The sequence below is a fragment of the Hibiscus syriacus genome, unplaced genomic scaffold (genome assembly GCF_006381635.1).
Source record: "Hibiscus syriacus cultivar Baekdansim isolate YM2019G1 unplaced genomic scaffold, ASM638163v2 tig00000287_pilon, whole genome shotgun sequence".
Taxonomy (NCBI): Eukaryota; Viridiplantae; Streptophyta; class Magnoliopsida; order Malvales; family Malvaceae; genus Hibiscus; species Hibiscus syriacus.
The window spans coordinates 76,962-100,516 of NW_024061777.1; the positions used below are offsets into that span (position 1 = coordinate 76,962).

The 23,555-nt window shown below is 35.6% G+C and overlaps 3 pseudogenes; 1 reads left to right on the plus strand and 2 right to left on the minus strand.

Moving 5' to 3' along the window:
* Nucleotides 1-15,020: 15,020 nt before the first annotated feature.
* Nucleotides 15,021-16,053, plus strand: LOC120158819 (annotated as a pseudogene).
* Nucleotides 16,054-16,534: 481 nt separating this feature from the next.
* LOC120159499 lies at nt 16,535-20,998 on the minus strand (annotated as a pseudogene).
* Nucleotides 20,999-21,690: 692 nt separating this feature from the next.
* LOC120158917 lies at nt 21,691-23,283 on the minus strand (annotated as a pseudogene).
* Nucleotides 23,284-23,555: the final 272 nt, after the last annotated feature.

The window sequence follows — 23,555 nt, forward strand, 5'->3', positions numbered from 1 at the left end:
CTTATTAAACAATTTCTTCATGTCGTCGACGTGTAAGTTCGGCTTCTCTATTGACTCATCAGGAAAAACCCTGGATAACCATGATGGGCGGGTGATATGACGAGTGTACCGGCCTACATCATCGTGTCCGAATCGTAGACCAGTGATTAAGCAGAACTCCTTCCGCCCAAAACAAGTATACGCCGGTGGAAAATGAAACCATATCTCTTCCTCACCACGTTGTATACTGTCGGGTAGATCGCTAGTCATGGTCTGAAGCCACAAATGGGTCAAACTAGCATCTCCACCCGGATGCTGTACTCTCAGCCATGGCCCGAAGCAGGTTTCTTCAAACAATTTTCTTTGTGCAGGTGAAAGCTTCGAAGCAATTGTAGTGGCTAGGCTAACTTTATTCCTTAATGTCAATGAAGCCGAAAAAAATTTCTACAAAAAAACAATAAACATACCAAGTTAGATATACCAAAAATTACACTGTCAAGATATACCAAAAACAAAACAATAAACATAAATAGTAGTTTATTCTTGAAACTAAAATTTGCAACACTGTTTCTGTCTTTTGGTTGAAATGAAAATCGCAACGAGATAATGAGAATCGCAACGCGGAAATGACTATCGCAACGAGAGAATCGCAACGCGAAATGACTATCGCGACCAGACAATCGCAACGCGAAATGAAAATCGCAACCGCGAAATGAAAATCGCAACGCGAAATGAAATCGCAACGCGAAATGAAAATCGCAATGCGATTTTGGTTTCGCGTTGTGATTTTTATTTCGCGTTGCGATAGTCATTTCCGCGTTGCGATTCTCATTCTCGAAACTATTCTTCTTCTGCATTACTTCAACCAAAAGACAAAGCAAAGACAAATACTAACTTCACAGGCTAAACAGTTTAGCAGTATTGGCAGCAATCAAATGAATTTAATAAGAAATCTAAGTGAAATGGTTAATCTATTATTGAAATTACCAGTAAACTTATCATCAATCTCAATATGAAAAACCTAAAATAATGCAAAAATTTCAAAATAAAAATAAAAAAACTAACCCTCGGAGGTTGATTTTCCATTTCTGAATAATTGTGAGGGATTTTTTACTGTGAATGGTTGTGAGGGATTTCGCCGGCGATGGGGACGGAAATCTTCGGAGATGGGGACGGATTTCGCCGTAGAGAGTGAGAGATGGAGATGGGACTGAGTGTTGTGTTTTTGGGTTTGAGGTTATGAGTTGCGATTACTGTGGACGGTTCATTTTCCGATTTATTAAGAAAAAATATGTGTTTGGAATTTGAAAAAAAAAATACGCGTTAATACGAATGGCGCTAAGTAAATCGCGTTGCGAAAGTCAGTATCGTGTTGCGAAAGTAAGTATCTCGTTGCGATTTTTTATTATCGCATTGCGATAGTCAGTATCGCATTGCGATTTTCCCAATTCGCGTTGCGATTTACTTATTCGCATTGCGAATTTCCCAATTCGCGTTGCGATTTACTTATTCGCATTGCGAATTGGGAAAATCGCAACGATACTGTAGACCATCGCAACGCGATTTTCAACTATCGCATTGCGAAAATGCAACGCGAATTTGCGATAATGGAGATCGCTTTGCGAATTAGCGATCGCATTGCGATTTTGTTGGTCATTTTGGCAAATCCGGAAAAAGTTGGTTAAAATCGTATATTATATGGGATTTTTGGTCACTGAGGTTATTTTCTCTTAATATAAACACATCATAAAAAACGACATCATTTTACACTAATTACTAAATGAGAACTTTTAGAAGAAATTTCAACTAAATGACAACCATGATCATGACAAGAAAAAAATAAAACAAACGATAACGTTTTCAACTTATTTTAAAAGACTCTAACAAGACTCCCTGTTTCGAAATGATCCTTGACTTCAAGGATCAAATATAGGAGACTGTTGCTGTAATTGGTAATGAACTTCCCGAGTAGCGTCTTCTGAAAAAGAGTTGGTAGTTTCACTTGACAGTTATTTGTTTCAATGTGCTTCTTCAGATGTGATATATGAAAAATGGGATGCACCTTTGATTCACTGAGCAGTTTCAACTTATAAGCCACCTTCCCTATTTTGTCAATGATCATAAATGACTCAAATCATTTTGGAGAAAACTTTTGACAGTAAATTGAACTGTTTTTTGCCTATAAGGTTGCAACTTCATATAAACTCACTCCCTTACTTGAAATTCACAATCAATTCTTTTCTTGTTAACCTGTTTTTTCATTATGTCTTGGGCTCTTTGTAAATGAAATTTCAACATTTAAACAACTTCTCTCTGTTGCTTAGTTCTTGAATGGTTGGCTTGATTTTTGGCTAAGTGAATAGCACTCTGAATGTCACAATAAAGACTAATGTGAATTTGAACAACTCCCAAGCCTCCATCAACTTGTTAAGTCAGATTGCTTCATTTACAACCTCTGAAACTGCCATATATTCTACCTCTGTAGTAAACAAAGCCACCGTAGAATGTACAATAAACTTCCAACTCACTGGGGCTTTAGTAAGAGTAAATAAATACCCATTAGTTGATCGACGCTTATCCAAATCACCAGCATAATCGAAATCAACATATCTAACACTAACTGACCAAGTGCTTCATTATGTGCAAAAACTAAACCAACATCCACGGTTTGTTAGAGATACCTGTAGAATCCATTTCACAACTTGCCAATGTCCTTTTTTAGGATCATGCATGTACCTACTCACAACTCCAACTGCATGTGAAATGTCAGGACGCGTACATACCATCGCATACACCAAGCTCCCACACAACATTAACATATGAAACTTTTGCCATATATTCTTGTTCTTCGTTATTTTTAGGAGATAACTGAGACCTATGTTTCAAATGTGGAGCAAGTGGGATACTTACATGTTTGGTTTTTTCATTCATGCCAAAACATTGTAATATCTTTTTCAGATACTATATCTGAGTTTAACAAATATTGTCTCTCTATCTATCTCTACTTATCTCCATAACAAGGATTTTCTTGGCCTCACCTAGATCTTTCATCTAAAACTCTTGATTCAACTAACCTTTAATTTATCTATCTCATTTTGACTATTTGAAGTGATCAACACATCATCAACATACAAGAGGAGATAAATAAAATATCAATCTTGTAGATTTTGTAAATACACGCAATGATCGTAGTTGCTTCTGGTGTACTTATGCCTCCTTATAAAGCTATCAATTCACTTGTACCACTGGCTCGAAGATTTCTTCAATCCATATAACAATTTATTCAGCTTATAAACCTATTTCTCACAATCACCATCTTTGTATCCTTCTGGTTAAGTCATATAGATCTCCTCTTCCAAATCAATGTGCAAGAAAGTTGTCTTTACATCAAGTTGAGCTAGCTCTAAATTCAACTGTACTACCAAGGCCAACAATATTCTAATGGAGGAATGCTTCACAACAGGAGAAAATACTTCATTGTAGTCAATTCCTTTATTTTGAGAGTAGCCTTTAGCTACCAACCTTGCCTTGTAGCGAATGTCTTTCTTGTTAGGAGGTCCGTCTTTCTTTGGAAATACCCACTTGCATCCAATTGCTCTTTTACCTTTCGGTAATTGTGTCAACTTCCAAGTGTTGTTCTTTTAGGGAGACTGCATTTATTCATCCATGGCATTTTTTCACATGTCACTTTCCAAGCTTTGTATTACTTCTTGGTAAGTGATAGGGATATCATCATCAACAACTAGATGAGCATAGGCCACCATATCAACAAATCGAGGAGGTTTACGAGTTTCTCTCATTGGCCTTGTAACTGCAAGTGGTTATGGTGTCTCCAATGGTTCTTGGGTTTAAAACTCTTCATCTTTTAATTCTTCTATTAGAGTTTAAGAATCAATTTCATCAACTTCTAGGATTATTGTGTGTTGAAACTCCACTTGTTTGGGAGTATGCTTCACCTACTGTTGAGTACTACTTTTTTGAAAAAATCTATTTGCTACCTTCTTTACTATGGAAGATTCATCAAAGGTAACATCTCTACTACAAATGATCTAGTGTCTACACACCAGAGGCGGAATCCCTTCACTCCATGGGTGATTCCCATAAAGAGATCATTTTTTTTCTCTCAGATAAAGCTTTAATTCTTTCACATGATAATGAGCAGTGGATCTAAAAACATGTAAAAAATCATAATTTGTAGTAAGTTTTCCAAACCATACCTCAACGATATTTTTCCTCCTATCACCAATGATGGAAAACGATTGATAAGATGACCAGTATATGGCACATGCTCAACCCAAAATGCTTTACCTAACCCAACATTAGATAGCATACATCGATTTTTTCAATAATATTTGATTCATACGCTCTGCCACCTTATTTTGTTATGGTGTATTTCAAATGGTAAAGTGTCGAACAATACCATGCTCCTGGCAAACGTTAAAGAATGCATCACTTTTATATTTCCCTCCATTGTCTGTACTAAGACGTTTGATCTTTATACCAGTCTGGTTCTCAATCATATTTGTTTCATTTAAGGAAAATTTGGAGCACTTCATCGGATACACTCAAACTCGTCTTGAAAAGTCATATGCAAAAATTAAAAAAATAATGTTTTCCTCCCAAAGACGGTGTCTTGGTAGGACCCCATACATCTGAGTGAATATAATCCAAAATACCTTTCGTATTATGGATTGTAGTGCCAAACTTCACCCTCTTCTCTTTCCCAAAACACAATGCTCGCAAAAGTTCAGTTTGCAAGTAAGCATTTGCACCTTTCAACAACCCTTACTTTTTCAGAATTTGCAAGGATTTCTCTCCAACATATCCCAACCGCATATGCCACAACTATATTGTGTCCAAATTGTCACCACCATAAGTTGTTGCAACAGCTCCAGTAATTATACTACCTTGGTTGTAATACACATTATTTTTCCTGATACCCATCATCATCACAAGTGTTCCAAACGTGACTTTCAAAACTCCATCTCTCATAGCGATAACTGAGCCTTTAGATTATAAGGCTCCCAATAAGATAAGATTTTTCTTCTAATTGGGCATGTACCGGACTTCAGTCAGAACTCTTGTTGATCCATCTTGATTCTTCAATTGAATTGAACTTATCCCAATAATTTTACAAGCATTATCGTTGCCCATATAAACAACTTCTGCATTTAGTTCTACTAAATCGAAGAACCACTCTCGATTAAGGGATATATGATAGGTGCAACCCGAGTCTAATATCCACTCATATGAATGAAATGTTGATGATGAAGCAACCAATGATATGTTAGAGTCGTTCATGCTCTGGATCACATACATATGGAGTAACTTTTCCTTTCTTCTTCAGCTTCGGGCAATCCTTCTTCTAATGGCATTTCTCATGACAAAAGGCGCATTCATCTTTTCCTAGTTTGGACTTAGACTTTGATCTCCTTCTTCTCTTTGGCTTTTGGTTTTTCGAGCAACCTCTTGCCACCATGGCCTTCGTTGCTTCGTATTTGCTCTCCTTATTAGTTTTCTTCATGAGCTCATATCTATACAAAGAAACAATTACATCTTTAATGGTAACTTGATCCTTACCATGAAGTAATGTTCTCTCAGGGTGCTCAATTTCATCTGAAAGAGATGACAAGAAGATTAAAGCCAAATCTTTATCTTTAAAGGTTTCATCCATGCCTAATAATTTCTCCACTAGTTCATTGAAGGCAGTGATGTGTTCATTTATACTAGTGTCTGGTTGATAATCAAATATGAATAATCTTTTCTTCATGTGGAGACGATTTTGAGAACTTTTCTTTAGGAATTTTTCCTCTAGTTCTTTCCACAGCTTACTTGCAAAAATCTCGTTCTTGTAACCATACTTCTGCTCCCTGGAAAAACAAGATCGAATCATGTTGTACGCAAAATGATTGATTGTTACTCATTCTTTCTCCTCCATATATGCAGGCTTTTATTCCTCAATGGAGAGGTCTATACCTTGTTGGAATAAACCGTCTAACACCTTGTCTTGCCACATGCCGAAGTGACCAGATCCATCGAATAACTTTATCGAGAAGTTTGCATTTGACATCACCTTCCTCATCAGTATGGATGAAGAGCTTGATATCTCAACTAATCTGTATTTTTTCATTTCAATGCCAACGAACAATATTCAATATCATAAACTTGATGTTTTCAGTAACGAAACACCGAGATAACGTCAATCGAAGTTTTAAAACCAATTGTTGGAGAAACGTGTTATTTTATACCCGAACGTAGTTTTAAAATTGAACTGAAATGTCAAAATCAAAACTATCAAAGTTGCACAGTGGACAAACCCGTCAAACTATTGAATATTGAAACACAATAAAAAACCCAATAAAGAACAATAATAGAGAGCACACTAAATTTACGAGGTTCAATGAAAATGTCGTCTACTCCTTGAGCACCACAACAGATGATAACTTCACTATCAATAAAATATTACAACAAATGGAATTCCTTATAATTCCCAAAATATTACAAAGTGAGAGAATGAAGAAAATAAATGGGGGAGAGAACTTTTTGGGATACTTTCAAATGAAAGTGCTTAAGCTTATTTATAGTTGAGCTTCAAGGACTAACTTGTAAATAACCTAATAATTTAGGGACCAAATGATAATTTTCCCATGTACACAAGTTGGCCACTTGCCAAGTTACTAACTTGAATCAACTTTCCAATACTTGGTGTCCATCATAACTATTTGTCAACTAGAATTTTTTTATAGTAGCAAAATTGAATTTTGATACTTACCAATTTTGACTAATATTTGGAATTTATCAAGTTGTAGGATTATAATTTTTACAAGCCACACACATAACAAATGCCTTCTGCATCCCCTTCTAGTACAACACTTCAGCTAATCGTTTAATTATTGCATGCGCCCATGAATGATTGTCTATATGACTCCCATGGGGAAAAATTCATTAATTCTCTTCTTGGTTTCACATCCTCACCCATAACTAATTTCGCTTTTCTTCTCAATTATTTTCTATCCCAAACATATTTTGAATATCTAGAAGTCCCATCTTCTAATTCAGCAATGATTATCTTCAATTTTTTTTAATATTTTTGTCAAGTTTTCGCCACCCTAATCAAAGCGTCACTACAACAAAATTGTTCTTTAGCGGCATTTTTTAGTCCTATAACGGCGTTTTTAAGTGCCGCTAAAAGTACTTGCGGCGATAGGAAAAACGTCGCAAGAAGCGCCAGCAATACCAATGCCGTTAAAAGTAGCGGCGTTTGAGAACCAAAAACGCCACAATAGGTCAAGATCTATAGCGACATTTTTTGGAACAAACGCCGCAAAATGTTGATATTTATAGCGGTGTTTTTGGAACAAATACCACAAAAGGTTGATATCTATAGAGCGTTTTTGGAACAAACACCGCAAAAAGTCATATCTATAGCTGCATTTTTTTGGAATAAACGCCGCAAAAGGTCATATCTATAGCGGCGTTTTTTGATACAAACGCCGCTAATTTCCTTTTTTTAGCTTAGATTAATTGATTTGCGTATTTCATTTATGCAATACATCACCTAAATTTAATATCATGTAGCTTTATCTAATTAACAACAACCATAAATTTTAATTAAGACACACATTATGTAGAAAAATACTTAAGAACAAAATAAATTAAAATTTATAAACATTAATATAACAAAAATACATACAAATGTATACATGTGTTACATATACTAGAAACAAAAAAAGTAAACTAGTTGCATGTGTATTTTCACGCTTCCCACTTATAACTCTAATGTACAAAAAAGCAAACATTATGCAGAGTTCCAACTGTACTTAGTGAATCCTGCTTGAGGCTCAGCTACATACCTTGAGATCCACATTTGAGCGTTAACGCAATACAGAACTAAGCTCAAGATCTGAACGGATATTGCACCATTTTCCAGTACCATGCTTAAGAACTCCTGCCTTGAGTGCATCTTCTTCTTCCGCTGTCCACCTACAGATGCATAATAAGACATAAATATAAGCAACCAAAATAATGGAATTTATTGAGCAGGCATTCTACTAATATTTTTACCAAGTAAAGGAAACTTCCATCATATTAACAGGGTAACTGCCTCTTTACTTTGAAATCGACCCAATGTATTACAGAATGGAAACCTTCTTGGGCCTGCAATCAATACCTCGCATCAGTTTGCATTAAAGTAAAAGTTATTTTTCGTCCATGTACATCAACAGTGATTTTCTAGGTATCATCCAATAACATGTTCATTATGCTAAGTTAAGCGCGCTCAGCTGAATTTAAAATTATAATGTGGCTTCAGATTATTTACCTGGATGTAACTAGAACCAAATAAGGCACCATTTCCCATTTGAAACTGAGACCTGAAGTCTTTACCCTTTACAAGGAAAAAAAGTTAAAAAAAAGTCTCATATTTCATGGCAGCAAGCTTAAGCCACCACATACATTTTGTTTACAAACACAAAAATAATGATGAATAAACTCAAAAACAATCAGAATACCAGGTATGACACTTGCAATGAAACAGAGAGAAAAATATACAAGGATGAAAGCCAATTAGGTAAGATATAATACAGTTTAAGAGTGACTAGCCTTGTAATCAAAGTTGAACATGCCATGCGACATATGACGCTCATTTGTGAGCTGGAACAAGAAACAAAAAACTATAAATGTGTTTACACAAGAAAAACATATACTCTGCAACTAAACAAGAAAGAAAAAAAGACTAAATGATATATGAAAACATGATTTACCTGAGCATTAGCCTTCACAATAAGATTATCTGTCAAATCCCATTTCATTCTTGCATTGAGTCTACCATCAGTTAGCACCCTCCCAATAAGCATCAACTAGAAGACCATAATTGATCCTACTTATAACTTGATTTATTAAGATAAAATAATTGAGGACAAGAGGGTGAACGAGAAGATTAGAGATAATGAGAGAAGCCACATACATTCGGGGTCAATGAAGTTGGCACCAAACTCATAGTGAGATGTGGGAATGTTAATGGTTTCGACAGATTGAGAAGAAATTTCTGTTGGGCCCATAAAGACAATGAGAAATGTTTGAGAACAAACAAATATAAGGTATTGATTTGTGTTCATAACACAATCAAATACATAGAATGGGCAATTACCACATGTGCGCATCTAAATGCCTTATATGTTTGTTGAATAATTTTTTTCCTCATAACCCCCCACCACCCCACCCAATAAAATAATTTTTATTCTTCAGAAAGCACAACTTAAGCTGACACAACAGGCTAAAGCTACTGATAGAGAAATTATCTATTACACAATAAATTTCCAAAATGACAGGAAAGAACACAGTCAAAGAACTCCACTAGGAAAGCCTAAACCACCACAAAGCAAGAAAGTCAATAACTATGGGAAAATATAGAGAGAATAACGTTACAAAAAATGTATTATATTCGATACGACAAGAAATTAATTTCATGCATAAAAGGAAGATGCATACTGAGGAGAACTCGGAAGCAAATGGATATATCCTTAACAACTGGGAAACGCAATCAACCCACTCCAAAACAACCAACACAATCAGATCTCAAATTAATCAGTGAACTAAAATTATACTGATTAATTAACAATCAGAAAATAACATGATATTTATTATTTACATGTTTCATGAGAAATTGAAGCGTCCAAAGATTTTTAGTGAAAATACAAACGTGGCCTACTAGTTTGGAAAAGTTCTTTAAACAAAAAAAAATGTGGAATTACAAAATCCATTTGCATATAATTTCAGCATATTTCATTAACCTTTTAACGGTTCTTTCATGTTATTTCTTGTTAAAGGAAAATAAAATGTGTTTAAAACTAAAAGAAGGAATCTTCTACCAAATAATTATAATAATTTTCCCTTATAAAATCACAATTCCATTAGATGTGAAAATTATCTACAATGAAAACAACTTCAGTGAGAAAATAACCAAAAATATCTCAGCATGTGAACCTGCAAGAATATGGGGGAATAATTGTTCTGCGCATGAGATGAATTAGAAACTTGAGGTGTGAATGATCATGAAGATTGGCACGCATGAGAAGATGAAATACTTCCAGTAGAAGATTGTCTGGTTAAATAAAATGAAGTTCCAGACACACTTGGCAATCCGATGCGATCTGCGAAAGGGTGACCAAATGCTAGCCAATCTTTTTCAACAAGTTCATGTATTAAGATTAAAGCCTAACTGTGAGTTACATACATACATGAACTCCATCCAAAAAAGATATGAGAGAGAATAAAAACATCATGCTTTGTCAAGAACAAGAAATACCTTCAAGGGAACTAGCTTGAGTACAGACTGGTCTCCATACAGGAGTACCATTCCTTCTTTTCTTTTTGTCCATCATGCCTAGGTTATCTTTTGTCCCACCTATCCTCAAATCAAGGCTCAATTTTTCATAAAAATATTTTCCCTGTAATGCATTGATATAACTTTAATGAACCTTGCAACCATGCAAATTTCATCTTTCCACCTCTACAACATTTACGGTCTAACCAATTTTAACAGAGTTTAGGCAGAAAGGAAAACATACATCCATATGCCTTTTTTCTATAGCATAAGAAAACTCGGATAGGAAAATGCAGATCAAACCACTAAATTCATAGAGAAAAAGAATTTCTGTAACACGAGTCCAATTTTTTTTTTTTACTTTTCCAAACTTAATGGGCCTTATACCTATTCAACCTAGCGACCAATCATAGACTTCCTTGGTGAACCAAAAGTTCAATATATCTTTCAAATGCAATAAAGTACTTCAAAATCCTTCACAGACAAAACAAAAAAGATCAACCTAACATAATTGAGACGGAAAAAAATAAGTAAATCATGTTGCTGATATAAAGAAATCTCAAAAAGCATGCGAGTAAAAGTTTAATGGCTACCAAGCTTACTATTTTTTGCGAACACAACATCTAGGTTTCAAACATTGTTTGAGTCTTATCGAAGCAATGGCCTATACCATAAAGTTTACTTGATTATCACTTTAAACACACACATAAATCATCGTTTCACCCTCAAAATACACCTCTGCAAATGGAGCCACATCAACCAAAGCAAGCATATCAGTGACATGGAAGACTCAATGGTAGAATACAATGTAAATGTTTGCAATAAGGTCTTATTACTTAATATGATTGCACTACCTTACATAAAGATTTAAAAAGAATCTTAAAACAAAGCTTAAAGGGGAATAAACATGAAATTGTGATGCTCTTAAGTCTTAACACATTCATAGGGATAAAAACCTGAAAGTAATTAACCAGCTTGGTTTGAAATAAGTATTTGTGAACTTCAACAAACGTCAACTCTGCATAGATAATAATTACCGAATTAACACATTATTTATCAAAAAAATAAAGGTTTTCAACGATTGAAAGCTTCGTTTTTCATTTATTTCATCTGTGTCTGGCTTGAATCCTTTAACTTTACCCTGCTAAGATACTGAAACATAAACAACGGTGTGAATTGAAATAATTGTGTACATATAAACTACTTAGCAGACATGAAAACACAATAAATAAAGGACGCTCGTAAGGTTTCAAACTAAACCTTGAGAATAAAAAACCTAATTCTGAATTTCCATCTTACTTCGAAAAGAAACCTGACATGGAAAATTTTAAAGCTAAAGTTCTCTCCTTTTAATTGTTTTTACCTTGTAGGGAGGGTTTTTCTTGTTTACAGAGTTTAATTATTTTTCCCTTCTCAGTTTCTCAGTAAACAAACAGGGGGTTAAGTAAAAGAAGCTTACCTGAAAAGAGACTTGCAAGCTAACATTCGATTTTTTTTCTGGCTCTGCTCCTCCTTATCCTTTGAACTTCAAGTTTTCGAGGATTATTGCTGCGAGATTTTAAAAATTAGCTTAGGTTGAAGATCAAAACGGTCGCGAGAGTGAGGGTAAAATAGAAGAACAAATGCTGCAAACATTGGGTTTCAATTTCAAGAGAGAGATGCTTCGATTAGGGGTTTATGTTTAACTTCTGGCGGGACATAAAAAATATGTGAAATGAGAAAAATGAAAAAGGTTAAAAGGGGTTGGGATTTAAAAATTGTAAATTTGCGGCGTTTGTAAAACAAACGCCACTAAAGCACGAGTCTATAGCGGTGTTAGTATAAAAACGCCACTAAAGTACGAGTCTCTAGCGGCGTTTGAATAGAAACGCCACTAAAGTACGAGTCTTTAGCGGCATTTGTATAAAACCCCACTAAGATATGAGTCAATAGCGGCGTTTATAAAAAAACTCCACCAAAATACGAGTCTATAGCGGCGTTTGTTCTAAAAATACCGTTATAAACCCATTTTGTTGTAGTGCGTCAGTGGTAACATTGTTGAATGACATGTTTGGATAGCTTGATACTACAAGTTTACGTGAGAGAACATCTGCCACTGTTATGAATACCCTTCCTATAACTCACTTCATAAACGTACCTTATTATTTTTATCACTTATTTTTGTTGTGTCAGAGTGATTGCTTGATTTTCAGCAATGAATCTTAGACTTTGATGATTAGTTTCTATCTTGAAATGTATATCCACTAAATACGATGACCACTTCATTACTGCCATCAGCACTGTCATCGTTTCTTTTTCATAAATTGATATCTCTCTATGCCTGATCACTGGTCCTTTACTGAAATATGTCAAAGGCTTCCCCTTTTGAACTAACATTGCTCTCACTCCACCATTAGAAGTGTTTGTTTCCAACACAAATTCTGCTTTGAAATCAAGCAATATCACCACTGGAGCTGAACTTACAGCCACCGTGAGTTGTTCGAATGCTTTCGCTTCCTCACTAGCCTATTTTCATGCCTTTTTTTAACAGAATCGTTATAGGTTTAAAAATGGTCTTATATCATCTAATGAACTTACGATAATATCCTGAAAGTCCGAGGAACCTCAATAACTCCTTAACTGGCCTAGGAGTTGATCAATCCAATATACACTTAATCTTAGATTTATCGATACCAATTGATCCTCCCGAAATCAAATAACTCAAGTAATCTACTTTCACAGCTCCAAAACTACATTTGCTTCTCTTAGCGTTTCCTCAAAAGCTCCAAAACTTCCTTAAGATGACTCAAATGTGACACCCAATCCACTGAATACACGAGTATATCGTCAAAAATATCTGTACAGACTTCCTCAACAATCCCTTAAACATCTAGTTCATTAATCATTAAAAATTTGTACGGGAATTAGTAAGCCCAAAGGGCATTACTAAAAATTCTTAAAGACCCTCGTGAGTTCTAAAAGTTGTTTTATGCATATTCGATTCCCACATACGTATTTAATGATATCTAGACCTCAAGTCCAATTTAGAAAAGAATGTAGCAACTCTCAACTCATCAAGCAGCTCCTCAATAATTGGCATTGGAAATATATCTTTGATTTTCATTTGATTCAGCCTCATGTAAACTACACAGATTCTTCATGAGTCATCTTTTCTTACCATCACTATGGGAGGTGCAAATGAGCTATTTTTGTCTCTAGTAACCCCCCCGCTTTCATCATTTTCATAATTAATGTCTCAATTTCATCCTTCTGATAACTTGGATACCTACAAGGTTTAATTTTAACCAATGTCTTTTTCTCCATTAGTGTAATTTTATGGTCATGTCTCCTTTCTGGTGGTAATCCCAGTGGCTCCGCAAAGACATCACCAAAATCATCCAATAAACTCTGTAATTTTTCTTGCAACAGTTCTAATTCTCGCTTTCAAGTTCATTTAAGCATCCAAGAACAGCAAACAAGTCGCATATAGACTATTAAACTGTTTCGTTGTCTTATAACAAAGCTTTGGCTCTACTTATTGTAAGGGTTCAGGCTGAATTCCCTTCAACAATACATATCCACCTTCATGCTAGAATTTCATTATCTTGCTTGCAAAATTCCACTTTGTTGAATTAAGATTTTGATTTGATTTTGGACTTAATTGTATATATAAAAAATTTATCAAAAGTCCAAATTAACTTGAAAAATATGTTTTTAAATATTTTCTAACTTAGTTGAACCTTTTCAAAAATTAATCAATCTTTTTTGTGTCTTCCTTTTTACGTTTTAAAGTTGAGTTTCCAAGCTTTCCTAGCTCAAATGATTGATCTCTTAGAAAAAAAATTGATCCCTTTGACCAAAGGATCGATCATTTTATAAAAAAGATTGATCCTTCCACCAAAATGACCAATCCTTTAAGCGATCGATTCTTTTCTTGCAAAGGTCAAATTATTTAAAAAAGAATCAACCACTTTCATCAAAGAATCTATCCCCTCTACATTAAATTATCCACTTTTCTTCCATCTTGACTTCAAGTTAAGTTATATCCACTTTCAACTTTGTCATCCCTTGATGTCACTGAGTTGGTGGGCTTTTTTATTACGGGTTTGTAGAACACCTTCGACCATCGTAATATTTAGTTGGCTCTGATACCCTTGTAAATTTCACAATCAACTAAGCAAGAATCATACAAGAACTGAATTGACAGAAAAGAGAAAGGAATAAATAAAGAAGAATATTATAAAGAAAACTTCAACATATTAATTTCATTCGATAAACTCAATCATAGACTCATTCCTCCCTTTCACCCTAATTATTAAACTGCAACGTTTAACCTCCAAGAAATTTCAACTAAACGAAAACTATGATCATAACAAGAAAAAATAAAACAAACAACTGTGTTTTCATCTTATTTTAAAAGACTTTGACACAACTCTCTGCCTTTTCCTCCTCCTTCCTCCCACTTTTCCATCACCACTTTTTGTGTTTTCTCCATCGACCATACATGGTGGATGGATGCCCCGATCCAGTGACGGATCTAGAAATTAAAAAATGGGGTCCAAAATTTTAATACTCTATTCTAAAAAAAATTGGGTATGTAAATTTTCTTATTTTTTTTCTTTTCCTATTAACAAATTAAACTAAATTTAACATTTTTCTCAAAATAATGGGTGTGCAATGGCTCCCTAGCGAGCCATGTACATCCGCCCCTGCCCCGATCCATGACACCGAATGACGGTCGTTGTACGGGTTCTCCTACCTGATTTTCACCACCTTGGTTGAGAAGCTCGAGCCTTTTATAACTACATTGTTTCGAAAATCACCAACATGGTGACTCGTCTCCTGGCTACTAAGCTCTACCTGGAGTTCATTAAGATCCTCGTTTCTCGTCAAAGGTTGATCGAAATTACACATAGGTTTGAGGAACTTACTTCACTGCCCAACTTTTGTGGAGCTATCGATGGGAACCCGATAAAAGTTTGTGGATTGAAGCTTGATTCAAATTCGATGAGTTCTTATAAATGTAAGTACGGGTATAATTTGGTTTTGCTCCAGGTTGTTGTTGACCATAGATTTTTTGGGATGCTTGTGTTAAAGCTCCTGGTGGAGTTGCTGATGCTACTCATTTTAGGGATAGTTTGTTGCATAATAGGCTTACTTCAGGTGATATCGTTTGGGATAAGGTGATCAATGTTATGGGTCATCATGTTAGGCCTTATATCATTGGAGATTAGTGTTATCCTTTATTGTCCCATGACACCTTTTTCTCCGGATGGGGCCGGGACATCGGCGCAAATTTGTTGGATGGGATGCTGATGAAAGGGAGGCCTGTGGTGGTGGAAGCGATCGGGTTACTTAAAACGAGGTGGAAGATTCTTTGAAATTTGAATGTGGAAATTAATCATGCACCGCAGACGATTGTCGTTTGTTGTGTGTTGCATAATTTGTGTCAGATTGCTAGAGAGCCTGAACCTGAGATTCAAAAGGATCCTGATGAAACCAGGGCTTCGGCAAGGGTGCTTGAGAGTGAGAAGCAGTTCTATTACTTCGGGGAAAGTTTGAGACAGGCATTGGCAGATGATTTGCACCAAAGGCTTTCCACCAGATAAGTTATGAACTTTTTGACAATAGGTTGTTGTTTTAACCTTGTGTTATCTGTATGAATGTGTATTCGAGTAGTTCCAACATGGCTGAGATAACATGTCCGATTTCACATTTATTGTATTTCTCATTATCGTTTTAGTAAGCAACAGAAGTAGATTGTCGTGAAGAAGTAGCATTTACGTGTATTATTAACTGCCGTGGCAAATTAAACTGGTTGTTGGGGTTGAAGATTATCTTTTCCCTTTGTTTTACTACTATACGTTAGGCTCCATAAGATGATAAGAGGGAATTTGTAAGTTTTTTCTTGTCAATAAAATCAACAGCAAACTGGTTTATTCATCTCAGATTTTCCTTGAAGCTTTAATTAAGTACTTTTATATAATTTAATTCATTAAATCATTAAGAAACTATCCAATCTTCCACCGCAAATAAAATCCCAACTTTAAAGCAATTAATAAATAAATAATAAATCAAACACACATTTTAATATTAAAAAACGTGTAACACATATAATTAGCCCCCATTGAGGCAAAAACTAAAGCTTAACCATATATCTTCTCTACACTGATTTCCTTGCCATCATTGCCAATGATATATCTTCATTCACTCCTCAAAGAATTAACTTAAATTTGGCTGAAGCTGGATTCATGGAGCATCCTTGTAAAGCCCCGAAGCAAGATCGGTATGTTTTTACGGTTGAATTGTCTTCAGGAAAACATGGCATGATTATTGTGCCTTTGCGCCAGCTCGACTGAGTGGACCACACAACAATTTCACAAACCCGAGGAAACTCAGCTTCCCGTCGGTATGCCGTATCCAGTCGTTAAGAATCGCATGAACAGGAATAGAAGGTCCAAGACCAAGTTACTGGATTTCACAGTAGCAGCCGGTTTAGATTTGCATGATCCATTATGATCATAAACAATTATATTTAATGTTTTGAAAGAATTCCGAAACTAACGGAAGCGAGTTCCTCAATGACAACAGCCCTGTTTCCATCCTTCTCAAAAAGCTCATACGCACAACGGGCATGTTGTTCCCAGTGATCAAATGCCTCAATCTGATGGACGCTTAATGCGGCTGCACAAAATTCTTCGAAATCCATTCTTCTGTATTGAAGTGCATTTAGCTGACGTGCAATGCAAATTAAAAGGGACTTCGATAAGCTATTTCTTATGACCATATAAATCAAGGAATTGAATGAACAGAAACCAAGTTCATACCGATAAAACAAAATCTGGAATGTGAAACTCCATCGCATCTGTTGCATTTTTCATTAGGGCCTGTTTGCAAGAAATCAAATGATCAAAACAAGTGCATAATCTAACATTATCTCAATCACTTCTTTAGGGAGCCGAGAGGGAGGGAAAGGGCCGGATAAGGATAGTAACCGTCTTAATATTCTCCAAGGTTATGCTATCATGTTTCGGTTCTAATAATGCAAATTGCTCTCTCATGTAAAATAGTTCATCGGGAGTCAATGTCTTCGACAAAGCCTGCAGGAATGAACCATTCTAGTAAAGGACATGCTGAAGAAAGTGCATCGTGCAAACAATGCTCGGTCCAGGAGCATAGCGGTTACGAAACCAGGTTCTGGCATAGATAATGTAAAGGAAGAAGAGAATATTTACATACTTTTAAAGCAGCCTTCCACAATGGTGACGATCGCATGTATGCCTTCATAAGCCTAAATATTAAAATATCGAGTGGAACTTTGACATTAGTCAAATTCTGGATCCAAGGATGACATGTGAACGAAAGATCACGGTCAGTTACTCTAGTGCAATAACGTTAGCAACCTAATATTACAAAGAAAAGTGATGCACACACTCAAAGCCTGAGCTGCTGTCATTCCCTTCCTAGGATCCTTAATCAAGAGGCGCTTCACAAAGTCTTTGGCTTCTAAAGACAAGGAAGGCCAAGGTGGTTAATTAAAATTTGGATCAGCTTTCAGGACTGCTTGAAAAATTCCAGACTCAGTCCTAGCCCAAAATGGTCGACGCCCACATAAAAGAATATAAGCTATCACGCCTATACTCCAAACATCAGCTTCTGTACCATAGGACCTATGTAGAACTTCGGGGGCCACATAGTATGCACTTCCCACAATGTCATTAAGTCTTTCATCTGGAAACACACTAAGCACTAGTGAAAATTAATAATTCCCGAGGCTGAGCAGAAGGAAGATGAATGAGCGGAGTGCAAACCTGGTCTTACGAAATCCGACAGACCAAAGTCTATGGCTTTCAGCAAAGACTTCTCCTCCTTCGTAATATACAGAAAGTTCTGGTCCAGAAAAGTGCAAATTTAGATTCCAATATGGTAGTTAAAACACATAAAACTCTTAAAAAAATAGTACCACAGAAAGTCATGACTCAAAAATACACCCAAAGACCCTCATCAGGTCAATTTTCAGTAAACGAAATAATCAAATAAAACTCCCAGCACACCTTTATTATGCTTTATGTTTATAGAAAATAATCATGCACACCTCTGGTTTAAGATCTCGATGCACGACACCTTGAAGATGACAAAAAGCAACAACATTTAGTATCTGTACCATTACAGCCTTTGCATCATCTTCCGTGTATTTTCCACCCCTACAAGCATAATAGACCTGCCAGTTAGAGGCTCTATTGAGGTAGAGGCAAGAACAACAATAAACGATTGCCGAGAATTTGAAGATATATAGCAGTAGAATAATCACCTTGCAAGTATTCTATCCAAAAGCTCACCTCCTTCACACAACCTGTAATTTAAAATTAAGTTACTCAAGATCTTTGACTTATTCTGATTAATTCCGGTGAAAAATTAAAACAATATAACATCAATAGCAGTGCATGTTTCAAGCTTACTCCATTACTATATAGACATTATCATGATCTTCGAACGCATCGTAGAATTTCACTAGATTGATATGTCCTGTCAAGGTACGCAATATCTTCACCTCCCTTCTCACATCTTCGACTGCAATAGCTGTTGTCATCTGACAACATAAAAAACTATTAACTGTAGTGAGAAAAACACGAAGGAAAACCAACAGAAAACGAAAAATACAAAAAACAAGTTCATAATCTCACTTAGTTGAACTTTCAGTACTTACATAAGTGTATCTAAGATAACTAGACATGAGTGTTCTCTTCACAATACATTTGTAATTTGAGTGAAGAACAAAATACCGAAAAATAGCAACCACTTAGATCACCCTTATAATTTCATAACACATGTTTCCTTATTTCCCAGAATAAGTGGATATTCCAGTTAGCAAAACGAGTTAACTAACATTCTTCTTCTAAAGCCAGTCACATGGGAGCAAAAATAAAAAGTCTTATCTGAAGAATTTTTTTGTCAGTTCTATTCAATTGCATGTTATAAAAGGAAATCTGTTTCTATTCATTCGTTTGATATCTGGTTCTCCATCTTACAACAGGCCATCTCAATCAAAGATTAACACATCAGAGGAGGAAAGTAGGATAGAGAGAAATATATCAGTTGTTATAACATCTTAAGCTGTCTTGCAAGAGCGGATCAAATTTAATCAATTTCCACCTCATAAATTGTAACATCTTGACCAGCAGCAAAGGTTTTGTGAATTATTTCGAATTTGAAAACAACTCTATTCATGAGCAATCTTATGTTAGGAATGAATTGAATCACATGAATGAATGGTACAATGCATCTTCCACCATGCAAAGGTTCGATGCACTGCCTGCACCAAACCCGGATAACTCAGTCTGACTCTGCATGAAAGTTAGATTTGAGGCAATGATCTTTTCAATAATTCAGTCTGATTCATAATTATTGAACAAAAGTGCTCCAATAGAAGCTATCAATTCTGAGGTGTAGAGAACGTGATAGGTCAATACGTTCACCGGATAATTTCAACGGTCTCTTGTCACACTGTATTCACGTCCACCACCATCTAGATCCAGCCATACAAAACTAAATGATGCAAAGATGCACTTTTCAGGGCCAGATGTGATTTTAGACTTAATTTATCCAACTAAAATGTGTAAGCTTAGCAGATCAAATAATTCAAGTGGTTCAGGTGGACCAAAGCAATTGACCCCAGAAAGAAAACAATCAATAAACAAAGAAGTTGACCATTTTATGCTGTTTTACAATCATGAAATGGTAATTGTGAGGAAAAAAATTAACCCAGCATTGTTCTCCATCTACAAGATCAAACTATTAAATTACCCCCAAGATTTCTCCTGTTGTAAAATTCATAAGTCCAAGTAGCTTTAAATTTTGAACAAATTGCAACACTCAAATAGGAAATTGAACAAGAATCCATAGAAGACTGGAACAGAAGTCAAAAATAAAGCACACCGCATTGAAATCAACTTTGAAAAAAAAAAGATGAAGAATTTAGAACTAATTTTGCAAAGCATATATCTATCAACATTTACAAATACATGTATTTAATCCAAAAGTAATTAATTATATAATTAAAAATAGAAAAAGGGAAGAAAAAAATGTATTACCTTGGACTTTGGGATATCTTTAACGGCAACGTGCTGACCCTTGAATTCTCCTTTCTTGAACTTAGCAGAACAAGTATACCCAAAATGCCCTCTGCCAACTTCTTCTCCTACCTCCAACCTACTCCTCAATTCCTTTGAAAACCCAAATCTTTTATCCAGCTCAACTCCTTCCTCCTCCCCGGCTTCCGCCGTCGACTCCGCGATTCCCGTCCCATTCTCCACCTCCTTGTTGTTACTCTTCCGCCGCCTCAGCACCGCCCGAATATGCTTAGCCGGAGAAGGAGGAGGGAACGATCTCCGAAGAAACCTGAGCGGCGTCGAAGGAGTCTTGGTTCTGTTCGGGTGTGCCGGACTCGGAGTGTACAAGGGGAGGAAAGGGGTGGTCGGAGGCAGAGGCGGAAGCGGAGATTTGGGTGGCTTAGGTGGCGCCGGATAGTCATTCCGGTGGTGATCTCTTGAGCTGTATTGGTTTGGATTTGAAGTACAGCCTCCCATTGTCGAGGAAGATCAAAACAAAAACAAAGAAAACTAATAAAAAAATCAACAAGAAACTGCTTATTCTGTTTGCATTTTGCACAGATCTTTGAAGTTTTGAGGTTATTGAACCAGAAACAAACAAAGGGAGGGAGATAGAGACACTGAAACAAATATAATAGGAATAATTCTTACGTGCGGAGAGAAAAACTGAGATTCTGCTGAATTGTTTATTGTTAATGTTGTAGAAAGATGAAGCTCAAATGATTCAAGTAGGGCTGTCCAAGCTTGTTTACCCACGTGCCACCCACATGATTATACCAATCATAATTACTGTAAACTTAATAATTTTAACCCATATTCATATTATTATTTTTATCAAAAATAAAATTATTTTATAACTATTAAAATTAAATTTATTAAAATGGTGTTTGGAAAAAATAATGTTGGGATTAGAAAAATACATTGTTTTTACTTTTGAGTACTTAGATTTGCATGCTAATTTGATATATTAACATTGCCATAATCTCATATTATTGAAGTTGATATAGTTTACAAGATTTTGACTATATTTGTTAAACAAACGAACTTAACCATTACATAACCTAATTAACAAGTTCAAACATCCTTTCTTGGGGTTAAATTAATCAAAATCCTTGATGAGTAAAACACAACCCATTAATAATCTCATGTGAGACAAATAAAGATTAAATTCATCTTTCATCTGCTACTTTGGGGTTTGCAACACTTTTAGTTGCATTGTAAGGAATTTAACAGAAAGGAAAATTTCATTAATGTGCTCTTTGACCATTAAAGGAAAAACTATGAATGCATTTGACCAATTCATCTTTTACTTTGGGGTTTGAAATAATTTTGAAGCATGTCATGTTTAGGGGAAAAGAAGCTCACATTTTCGTCTTTGTACCATTTACCATTGCAGTCGAGTCCAGCGGATGTGACCTTAACTTCTCTCTCTCTATATTCCCGGAAATCCAGATGCTGCTGTATTAACTTGTCTGACGTTTCATTCTCCGGATAAGAGTGATTCTGAAAGATACCCGGTGTCACGTTTTTATTATTGTTCTGCCTCAGCACCATGTCACAATTTTCGCTTCTCAAATCGTGCTCGATTCTTTTATTACCAAATATCTCAGAAGCAGCCTTCTGAGCCATTTGGATCAATGGTTTGGTAGCTAATTGAGCAATTTTCTTGGTGGCACTGGAAGATTTAACAGAACAAGTAGTAGGTGAGCTTTGCAAAGTTAGTCTATTTCATCTTGTCTCGTGGGTTCCTTTTCCTTCGCCTTGGACTTTGCAGCCGAATAACACGATCCTTTGCAATGCATCTGCGAAACCGATCAAACAATTTAAAAACTCTTAAGTCTCAACTAAAGCTTGAATTACGTAAAAAACCTTAAAATTTACGAAGTTAGCTGCCTTCATCAGTCAACACAGCCTCCCCTCCCTTCCACTCAAAATCCAAGAGAAAAGGGGAAAAAACACAGTTTAAGTCTATATTCCAAATTCATGCAAAAGAAAGGCACTAATTCAAGCTAGGAAGGAAAACAGAAATATGTAAAAACTCCCTTGTCAAATGGCTATCCTACAATATAGAAAAGGAACCGGCAAGCGATTAAAACCGTGTCGGAACTTCAAGGTTCAAGATCCGCATCCTGACTATAACATCTCCTCCCTCAGTTCATAAGCTTGTAATGATACAAGTATTGAAAAACTGATATCCAACTTTTCCGGATTCATGTTTCATGTTTACTAAAGTATCCATATCGATGATTGATTCGACCAAATATGAAGTGACAAAAGGGACTTATCCAGTTGCGGGTTCAATCCAAAACAACTACACTTTCCCCTTATCCAAACAAAACCCAGCCTCTATATCCAGCACAACTCAAACATGGTATAGTTATGATCTTCCTAGGAATATTACAAAATAGGAAAAATAACATAATCCTACACATATCCATATTCAAAATTAGCCTTAATTCGGATAAACGTTTGAGTCTAACTATAACCATTAGTCACAATAATGAAAGTAAGCAATAAAAAATGCTTTCTAATCAGCTCAAATAGTTAACCTACCCCGATATAACTAAAACGCCATCAATTTGGGATCTAAATTTCTGGGTATTTTTATTATGACAACAGAATTCAGAGTGAATGAAAGTGAAGCTTAGAGAGAGCATGAGAGGAGTATCAAAGATGGGGTTGCGAGGGCAGACAAGACAAGCTTATTTGCCGGAAGACAGCTTCTTGTAAGAAGAGCCATCAACGTCGATCCTCTCTAAAACAACTTCATCTATATTTCGCTTTCAATATTGTGTTTCTCTTCCCCAGCTATCTCCTCCAAACATACTCATTGTTTTCTTTTTCCCTTTCAATTTCATTTTCCAGGCTTTTCCCTTCTGTTTGGATATCGTTTCTTCGTCTGGGTATTTTTAGTATATCCGTAAATGGAAGTATTCAAGATGTCATGTGTTTGATTGAGTTAAACTTTTTGTTAATTTGATCTGATTTAAAAACTATATCATCTTTATTTTAATCCAATTTGACCTAAATTTAAAGAGATCGCCTCTGATTTAAAATTAGATTTAAGATTGGAGGTAAAAATTTTGTATTGAACCCGAGATGACATATAAATGCAACCCCCAAAAAATAATATCCTAAAAAAGTATTATAATTACGTTTAAATT